Here is a 10641-nt window from a genome sequence, read left to right as displayed (position 1 = left end):
AACAAAGTTTCCTAAACACCCGGCTTCCTCAGACGTAACCTACGTTTACCTAATCCAGACGCGAAGCTATTAGCATACACTACATTAGTGTGCTCGAAATTGGATTACGCGTTTTTGATCTTGAACCCCCATCAAGCATAGCTAGTAAAAAAATTGAAGTCTCTGCAAAATAAAGCCGCCCGGTTCATATCTAAGAACTGCTCGCGATCTTCGATCGTTACTGAAATAAAAAGAGCTCTCAATTTAACTCCCCTCGAAAAATAGAGAATGCTTAGCAGACTGTCATTTTTGCACAAATTATATCGCAGTCATTCTTCCTTTGCTTTGTGCCATATCAAGCCGGCTCATCGGATATTCCCACGCACTGATCACCAACTCAAAGTCAAATCCTTCTTTGCTAGAACAAATCTCTTCTTTCATTCCCCTCTCCTCCTCGCCATCCGTCAATGAAATCTACTCCCTGGCACAAATGCATCTGCCAATGATTACGAAGCGTTTGTAGCCGCCCTAAAACGCCACTTCGAGTTGTAACCTTCATCCTTACATATTTTTTTTTTGCATTCTTGTTGCAGCACTGCTTTCTAAGAAAACTTGAGTGTTTGTTGCCATGTGTCTTTATATTTTGAGTGATTGATGCTTTTCAACATGGTGTTCCCGGCCAACGAGTTTTGTACTTATCGCAAATTTTTGTTGCTTTGTTTCTACTGTTGTTCCTTCCTATGTAATGCCTGCTGGGGCCTCTAGGGTATTTGAATAAAAAAATAGAAATAAACGTCGCATGTAACCAGACCTTAAGGAACGCGCAACGGTAGGGCGAGCGCCCCAATGAGGCGGCCGAAATTCCGGCGGGGGTGAGCTCCTTAAAACCTCTTTTCGCTGCAAAATAAAAGTGTCCTGGCTGCACCGCAATTTGCAGTTAGAAAGCACAGGGAGTAGGAGTCAGTAATAAAACTGTACAAAAGCTGTATTCTAATCCGTGCTGTAAATTCACTTACTGCAGAGATGCACGCATGCTGTGCCATGTTTTCTGGAGTGTACACAGCGAGTATTGCGCCAAAACTAAACAAACTTTTACGCACATTTTTTTTACGTAAGTAGTAAGCATTCATGTGGCAAGTTGGCAACAACGATGACCGAGCACTCAATTCAAGTCTGCTTCTGGTCATCCTTGTTTCCAGCGTCTAGGCGGAAGAATTTTTTTCGATTACGTTAAACACCTTCTTTTCCTGTGGTGTAATGTTCTCCAGGAGAAGCCGGTAAGGGGATTAAAAGAACGAGGACGCCAGCGTTAGCCCAAGCATACACATTTCAAGGGACCTGATGTGAAATAAATATTCTAGTTGTACAGATTTGTAGGGGTAGTATTTGTGACAACTCGTGTGTTTGGCGCATCATAGCCATAGTTGCTTTTGCGCCATTAAAATCAATATAACTAACTAACTATTTGTGACTACTCGAGTCAAATTCAAAATTTTTGGATGGACGCTATAGTTTACGAATAATGTTTAAAATTACTGCTCGCAGCAGCCCACAACCAATTAGGCCGACACCTCATCGCACATTTTTAGCTGGGATGGCGCTTCATGGGACTAGATGGGGCGCGGAGGGGTCCAGTCCCGACCTGCTTTCTTTTTTTTTTTTTCAGGCGCCACAGCGTTTATGTTTGGGGGGGGGGGGGGGGGGGGGGGGGGCTCGTAGGAGCATTATTTCTAATGGCCGATATCGTCGGTGTTAATCAAGCTGGCTTGAAAATATTTTCGGGCCGGTGATGACGGACGGAATACCGATCGCTCGAGAGCTTTTCTACTTTAGTAAATATCATTTCATGGTTCCTTTAATTCATACAACGTGACCACCAAACGCACAAAAAACTTTCCGACCCGAAGAGAACAAATCCGCACACTAACAAGCACATGAGAGCGCCGGCAAGCGCACGCACCAGAAAGGGCACAAACAAGTGATCGACAACTAAAGAGAATGCTTTAAAGGGATACGTACTGCATCAAAATTTTAAACTTCGTTTCTGTGTTTGAGTGAAAGCTAGCGCTCTAATATCTGTTACAACAGCGATTTCTTCAAGACATGCGCGAAAAGCAAACATTTTTTCGTTGAACCGGTGCACCTGGCGGCCTGAAAAGATAGCCCCTTGGCAGCCGTGACGTCACACGTGTCGCCGCCGCCGCTCGGATGTCTCTACGGCGTGCTCCTGGAGCAGATGCGTAGGCGCTTCTCTCCGCGGAGTGGACGAGCCGATAAGTATCATCGCTTTAGCACATTGAGTTTCCTGCTTTCAATTCCTTTGCCCAAAGTTATCTGGTCAACGAAGGAGGATGCCAAGTCAGTGCTCGGCTCAAGGCTGTAACAACAGTGCGTTCGGCGGAGACGCACCACGTGACTCCTTTCCACCATACCCAACATTCCTGGACGAAAGCATTTTTGAGCGGGAAACCTTTTACGAACGCATTTTTTTCATATAATGTAATATTTCACTATAACAATCAATATATCTGCAGATCGCCCGACGGCAGTCTTGTTTTTTTTCTGTTAAACTTTTTGCTATCGTCAAAAGCGTTACCCATTGGTTTTTTATTGCAGTCTTAACTTTGCGATGCGATCGATGGAAACACATTAAAAGAAAAACTTTGCTACATATCACGAGAACGGCCCATTACCTTCAATATTTCCGTAAAAGTACTTATCTTACAATTTTCGAAATATTTGTCCGAAATATTGTTGGACATGAGGATGACGACGGATATACGAGTGATATTCTATGTGCGGCACAACCATCACGACCAACGTGGGCCGCTGCCGAGCGGTATTTTCTTTGCTCCGGCTATTTCGTCCACAGCTACTATCAAACAACTCTCGCTCTGCTGCGGAACAGCGGCAGGTCCCTCAAACGGCAGCGCATAAAGCCTGACGCTGCCCGTGTTTTCGAGAAAACACAAGCGATAAATGCCTAAAGAGCCACGCGGTATCAAGCAACGTGATCGTTTTGTAACATCTGCTTCTGGTGTGGCATATGAAATTCCTGTATCATGTGGCTTTAGGTAGATCGGTCAAACTGGCCGATGTCTGAATGAAAGATTGCTGCCACACAGGACGAAGGTAGGCATTTATAGATATGGTATTCTTTCTGAACAGTGCCGTGACTGCGCTGCAAATAATAAAAAACCCTGTAAACCATACTTCAGCGCATGCAAGATAGTGACCAAGCATTAGTGTCAGGATGGTAAAGAAATAATAGAGGCAGATTTGATAAGAAAAGCGGGTTCATCCTACGTCATCGCATCATCTGTCGCGCTGACTAACAAGGAAACAACGTTTTTGTGTGCGACCACTTGATGTCGGCATTGCTGTCAGTTGACGACATGCAGCAAGGTGTATTTATTGTGCTTGTGTGTCAATAAATATTCCGTTGGAAGTAAGCGCTCGTGTTGTCGAAGCGTTTCTGTGTCCATGTTTTTTGCGCTTCTAAGTGATTGCAATGCACCAACTCACCCAAAGGTATGTGCTCTTCAGAAGGGATCAGCGATGCTTTTGAAAACAGGAGATGTAAAGAGGTGTGTACGTGTTTAGTTCCTTAGTAATTAAAATTTTGAAAGAACTGCTGGCGGGTGCTCATTTCTGTCCCGAGTGAAAGAAAACGGTCGTACCGCATAGCGTTCAGCACGCTATGTACAGGCGCGATCACGCTTGTCTAGAGCGCTCGAGCGGGGTGCTTCGGAGCAAATCGCGTGAAATCTTATCGCAGCTGTTTTGCTAGACCGAAGGCTCTTACGTATGCACGGTTATCACGTCTATTCGTCTGCTCTCGATGCTGCTTTGGTGAGCCAGTTGCGTATGTGCGATTCTCATGTCTATTCGGCTGCGCTCGATGCTGCTTTGGTGAGCCAGTTGCGTATGTGCGATTCTCATGTCTATTCGGCTGCGCTCGATGCTGCTTTGGTAAGCCAGTTGCGTATGTGCGATTCTCATGCCTATTCGGCTGCGCTCGATGCTGCTTTGGTAAGCCAGTTGCGTATGTGCGATTCTCATGCCTATTCGGCTGCGCTCGATGCTGCTTTGGTAAGCCAGTTGCGTATGTGCGATTCTCATGTCTATTCGGCTGCGCTCGATGCTGCTTTGGTAAGCCAGTTGCGTATGTGCGATTCTCATGCCTATTCGTCTGCTCTCGATGCTGCTTTGGTGAGCCAGTTGCGTATGTGCGATTCTCATGTCTATTCGGCTGCGCTCGATGCTGCTTTGGTGAGCCAGTTGCGTATGTGCGATTCTCATGTCTATTCGGCTGCGCTCGATGCTGCTTTGGTAAGCCAGTTGCGTATGTGCGATTCTCATGCCTATTCGGCTGCGCTCGATGCTGCTTTGGTAAGCCAGTTGCGTATGTGCGATTCTCATGCCTATTCGGCTGCGCTCGATGCTGCTTTGGTAAGCCAGTTGCGTATGTGCGATTCTCATGTCTATTCGGCTGCGCTCGATGCTGCTTTGGTAAGCCCGTTGCGTATGTGCGATTCTCATGTCTATTCGGCTGCGCTCGATGCTGCTTTGGTAAGCCAGTTGCGTATGTGCGATTCTCATGCCTATTCGGCTGCGCTCGATGCTGCTTTGGTAAACCAGTTGCGTATGTGCGATTCTCATGCCTATTCGGCTGCGCTCGATGCTGCTTTGGTAAGCCAGTTGCGTATGTGCGATTCTCATGCCTATTCGGCTGCGCTCGTTGCTGCTTTGGTAAGCCAGTTGCGTATGTGCGATTCTCATGCCTAATCGGCTGCGCTCGTTGCTGCTTTGGTAAGCTAGTTGCGTATGTGCGATTCTCATGTCTATTCGGCTGCGCTCGATGCTGCTTTGGTAAGCCAGTTGCGTATGTGCGATTCTCATGCCTATTCGGCTGCGCTCGTTGCTGCTTTGGTAAGCCAGTTGCGTATGTGCGATTCTCATGCCTATTCGGCTGCGTTCGATGCTGCTTTGGTAAGCCAGTTGCGTATGTGCGATTCTCATGCCTATTCGGCTGCGCTCGTTGCTGCTTTGGTAAGCCAGTTGCGTATGTGCGATTCTCATGCCTATTCGGCTGCGCTCGTTGCTGCTTTGGTAAGCCAGTTGCGTATGTGCGATTCTCATGTCTATTCGGCTGCGCTCGATGCTGCTTTGGTAAGCCCGTTGCGTATGTGCGATTCTCATGCCTATTCGACTGCGCTCGATGCTGCTTTGGTAAGCCAGTTGCGTATGTGCGATTCTCATGCCTATTCGGCTGCGCTGGATGTGGCTTTGGTAAGCCAGTTGCGTATGTGCGATTCTCATGTCTATTCGGCTGCGCTCGAGCGCAAATATTCTTCGTCCCACTCAAAGCTAATCAAGAGAGGCATAGGTATGAGCAGATTGGGATCAGCGCTTTTGAAGTCCTGGCAGCAGAAGGCAGCGAAAAGTTTTCAGGGCAAAGTGGTCAAGTTACAGCAGCCGGGCTTTTCACTGCCCCTTCATCAGACAATCGCTGACTCGCTGATGTGGAAGCTGAGGAACAAGGTGTGTGGGCCGGCAGCCCCTTCGAGCCAAAGTCCGCTAGAAGTGATGCCTTACGTGCACAAGCTGGCCCACAACCTGAAGAAGGCGGCGGGCTAGCAAGGCATCCGAGTAGTTTTCTGAGCCCTCCGCAAGTAATCTCAACTGTGTAGGTGCGTGGCGGACGATCAGTGCAGGGCTGCTTCTACGACCAAGCGCGAGCATCAGTACGTGCGTTGTGCAACGGAAGTGATGCACCAGTTTACCTCATTGACCAAATGACCTCACTGACCAACATGGTGCTATAGCGTTTCAAAATAAGTGCGGAATTTCCACTGGCGGCTTCCTGGAATTGATTTCACTCTATCTTGTCTCGACGCTTCCCGAATGCAAAGGCGAGATTTTCATTCAAAAATATGAAATCTGTATTGGTTCCTGTTTAGCGCCTTTTCTTAGCAATGTGTTCCTGGCTGCACGCGACAGAATGTTGAAAGAGTGTTTTGACAAATGCAGTGTTTGTCGCATTTTTTTATTTGTGGACGACTACTTCGTGTTTTCAGACTGTGACAACCTCGATTTCTAGCACCAATTGCATGACGTCTTCTCGGTATTCTCAGTGTCTTCAGCCATTTGTTTTAACACACGAAGTACCAGTGAAGGATTTTATTAGGTTTTTAGATATTTCGCTTCATTTCACTTCATCTCATGTCTGTTGGGCTTTTGAGCCCCGTAGTGCAAAGCCAATCTTGCCTTTTTCATCAGCTCATTCAAAGCTGGTGAAGGCAGCAATTGCTTATTCTCTGCTTTACAAAGCTGTGAAGAAATATTTTACGCATAGGTTGGAGCACCACTTCTGCAACCAACTAAACCGCCTGGCAAAGGCTGGCTACACTTCAGACGTTTTAGGTTCCGTTACAGAAAAACTGCAGAAAAAGTTCAGAACTTATAGGATAGGTGAAGCGAGAAAGGAGGATAAAAAAATACTGCTGTGGTACCGTATCTGCGCCACGTCTCGCACAACATGAAAAGCTTTGGGAAACGTGCTGGCAACGAAGTTGTCTTCTCGGCGCCTAAGCACTATCTAGCCTGGTCAAAAAAGTAAATTCATTGGAAAGAGAACCATGCAGTTGCTTGATAAGGCACGCGAAAAAATTCGTGCCTTGTCAGGAAAGAGTAATTTATTCTCTGCCTCTGTCATGTGGGAAGTGTTACATCGGCCAGACTAGCAGATGTGTTAAAGAAAGATTAAAGGGGCACAAATAAAACGACTCTCGTGTCGCCATCAAAGGCCACGTGGCGAAACACTGCAAACACTGTAAAGACGACGAAGATGACGACACTAAAGTCTGTTTTTCACTGTATAGGGAATGCTGTGTGATAGCAACGAGCCGCGACCCGCTAGCAAGGAAAATAATAGAAGCCCACCTGATAGTTAGAACCTCAGAAGGATGTATCAGTAGTCCCCCTGTAGCGCTGTCAGTTAAGGAAAATTGTTACCTTGATTGTGATTGTAACTTGTGCCTGCTGTAGCGGTCACATTATTTCCCACGTATGACACCTGCCTGTTGACACGTGCCTGATGTACTGGTGATTTTGAATTTCACGCAAGTCAAGCGTGCTTGTATCTTTTCCGGCCCCCAGGGCAGTATTTATACTGGCTTCCGGCCAATAAACATTTTAGTTGTGAGTCAGCGCTCTGTGTTGTGTCCCTTCTCTGTCCCGTCTGTCGCGCTGTTGTTATGGGTCAACAGTTTCCGCTGCGATGCGGTAGAGGTCACGTCGGGCAACGGGTCAATGCTTAAACGAGAGGCTCCCACAGATCATTAGGTCTTTGAAAGCAGACAATGGCGCCAATCTCCTAAAACTTCGCAGGGAACAAAGCTACTGTCATCGGGAGGGGAAAGTCTAGGCTAGAAAGGGAAATTTTAGAAGGTGTATGCATGCGCAAACTTGGACTCGACACATGTGTTAGTGAGCCTTCTGGGGTTCTTCTAGATAAGGAGATTCGGTTCGTGACGAGATTGGTCTTTTTTTGTCCCTTCCGCCTTTTTGGTCATTTGCTTTCAATCATTTTTGCCTTAATCTTACCACGGACGTTCACCTTACTCTGTTGTGGTACGGTTTGCGTAGGCGCACACTTTTGCTGGATCACGTTCTTTCCAATAAACCCCAGCTACTAGTTACCGCTCGTCAAGTCCACTTCTCTTCATAAGTCCTGGATCCTGTAGAAGCTGCGCCACGTGCTAACAAAGAGAGAGCGAAGGCAGCAACCCGCTGCTGCTGCTGGCACACTTTAGTCACCCCTGAAGAAGGGACCGAGTTGGTTCCGAGACGTTCGGTAAAGATAAAAATATTGGTTAGTGTCAGTTTTCTCTCAACTATCTCAAGAACCCAACCAGATGGACTTCCGTCGAAGATGTTTTCGTTCAAATGCGTCCTGTTCCTGTCGCGGTTCTCTTTACTCTTGAGCAAATATTAGCAATGAAAGGTAGTACGTCCTCTAGAAAGGAATTATTTCCTCCGCACAGCACCACTCGACTGCTGTAAACAAGTATTATCGTGTTTGCACAGCTACGGAGAGTTTTAGCACCTTCGTACCTCTAGTAAGACCAACGCCGTCATGCTTTGCCGTAGCTACTGTTGCCGTACATGGCTGCCAAGCCCAATTTGCCGTAGGGTGGTAGTTGTCTTTGTTACCATAAATATTTACCATATAACAGTGCTAAAACTCTGATCGGCTTAGCGGTAAAGTGTAGCCATAATAAAAGGAATCAAATCATAACTCCTATCACTTGCGATGTACTATCACGCGTAGTATGACTTGCAACAAGCATCAGGTGTTACGAACTCACATTAAGAAGAAATGCGAGTTGGGCACTGTTTCCAAGTGCTGTACGTAGCTTCCCGGCAGTGTGCCCGCACACATGGTGCTGTGCAGTGTGCCACATTTATTTGCTATCAAGGAGAAACCAGGATAAGATGGCCACCAGAACATTCCAAGACATAGTGAGCGCGTCTGTGCGTTTATTTTACTGACTATAATTTGGTTTGGGTTCTGGAATATACCAATCGTCATTTTCCACAAAATACTGCCATCCCAGTGCGATTGTTTCGCCACGTATTCGGAATGACTAGGCTTTATCAGCCTCTTTTTTTTGCCATAATAGGCTTCCAATGTTTACTGTGTGCAAACAGGGTAGTAAAAGCATGCATGTGTTTTCTCCGGTCAAAGAAATTTTCTCACAGATCATTCTTTTTGCGATGCATATCGTTGAGCAGCTCTTGAAGGAGGACATGCGACAAACAATAAAAGAAGCAACAGTGCATGCTACCTGCCTCAGTGATGTGCGTTAGCCAGCAGGAGATTCTGGAGCCGAAGAAGAAGTGCAGTATGAACAAGTTTAGCACATGCCAGAAGTGCAAGCAGAATGGAGAGGAAATAAAATAATTCTCAGCCACCTGCATGCCCGCAAGACGCTGCAGCAGGTATTTCTTAAGTGCCATTCAGATACCAGTGCAAAAATGTACATTTCTCTGCTACCATGTATTTGTGTGAGTCATGCTTGAACCAAGTGTCGTCATCCATCGTTGGAACAGCATTTGTCGTTTTCTTGCTTGCACTGGAGCCGACAAGTGCGACTCATTCAAACATCAACGCATTGCCTGTTGGTGGTGCTTCCATTAAAAAAGGTCGGCTCTGAATCAACATTCCATAAAGATCACAAGATTTATGTGATGCAGGAGCAGCAAGTTGCATACCGCGCCCACAATTGAAAGCAGATGTGGAAGTCTAAACATCAATAATTTGTCGGTGCCAGGGAATGTGTTGATTAAACTGCCTGCGTCTGCATGGCATAAAACTGCTACATCATCACCACTATCATCCTGACTACGCCCCCTGCAGTGTATAGGCCTCCCATGCCTCTCTAATCAACCCTGTCCTTTGGCAGCTGCGGCCACCATATCTTCGCAAATTTCTTAATCTCATCCGCCCACCTAACTTTCTACCGCCCCCTGCTACGCTTGCTTTTTCTTGCAAACCACTCCGTTACCATTAAGGACCAGCGGTTATCTTGCTTTCGCATCACATTCCCTGTCCAAGCCCATTTCTTCCTCTTGATTTCGACTAGGATGTCATTAACCCGCGTTTGTTCCAACACCCACTCTGCCCGGTTCCGGTCTCACAATGTTACACCTATCATTTTTCTCTCCATAGCTCGCTGCGTTGTCCTTAAGCTGAACCCCTTCCGTTAGCCTCCACGTTTCTGCCCCGTAGGTGAGTACCGGTAATATACAGCTGTTGTACACTTTTCTCTTGAGGGAAATTGGTAAACTTCCATTCATGATCTGAGAGAAGCTGCCATTTGCACTCCACCCCATTCTTATTCTTCCAGTTACTTCCCACTCATGATCCGGATCAGCAGTCGCTACCTGCCCTAAGTAGACGTATTCCTTTTCCTTTACCACTTCCAGCCCCTCGCTGCCAATTGTGAACTGCTGTTCTCTTGCTAGACTGTTGCACATTAATTTGGTTTTCTGCAGGTTAATTTCTATGCCCACTGTTCTGCTCTGCCTGTCTGACTCATTGATGATGCTTTGCAGTTCATCTCCTGAGTGACTCAGCAAGGCAAAGTCATCAGCGAATCGCAGGTTATTTATGTACTCTCCATTAACTCTAATCCCCAACTGTCCCCAATCCAGGCCTCGGGAACACCTCCTGTAAACAGGTGGTGAATAGCATTGGCGAAATTGTTTCTCCTTGCCTGACACCCTTCCTTATTGGAAGTTTATTGCTGACTGTCTGGAGGACTATGATAGCTGAGCAGTTCCTATATATATATATCTTCCGTTATTCTGACATATGGCTCATCTACACCCTGATTCCGCAATGCTTGTATGACTGCTAAGGTTTCCACTGAGTCAAATGCTTTCTCGTAATCAATGAAGACTATTTATAGGGGGTAGTTATATTCTGCGCATTTCTCTATCACCTGATTGATACCTTGAATATGATCAGTTGTAGAATATTTTTTACGAAAGCCTGCCTGATCATTTGGTTAATTGAAGTCTCAGGTTGTCCTCACTCTATTGGCGTTTATCCTAGAGGATATCTTGTAGGCAAATGACAGTAAGCCCATCGCT

This window comes from Amblyomma americanum, chromosome 1 (assembly GCF_052857255.1).
Source record: "Amblyomma americanum isolate KBUSLIRL-KWMA chromosome 1, ASM5285725v1, whole genome shotgun sequence".
NCBI lineage: Eukaryota > Metazoa > Arthropoda > Arachnida > Ixodida > Ixodidae > Amblyomma > Amblyomma americanum.
Note: the sequence above shows the minus strand (reverse complement) of the source record.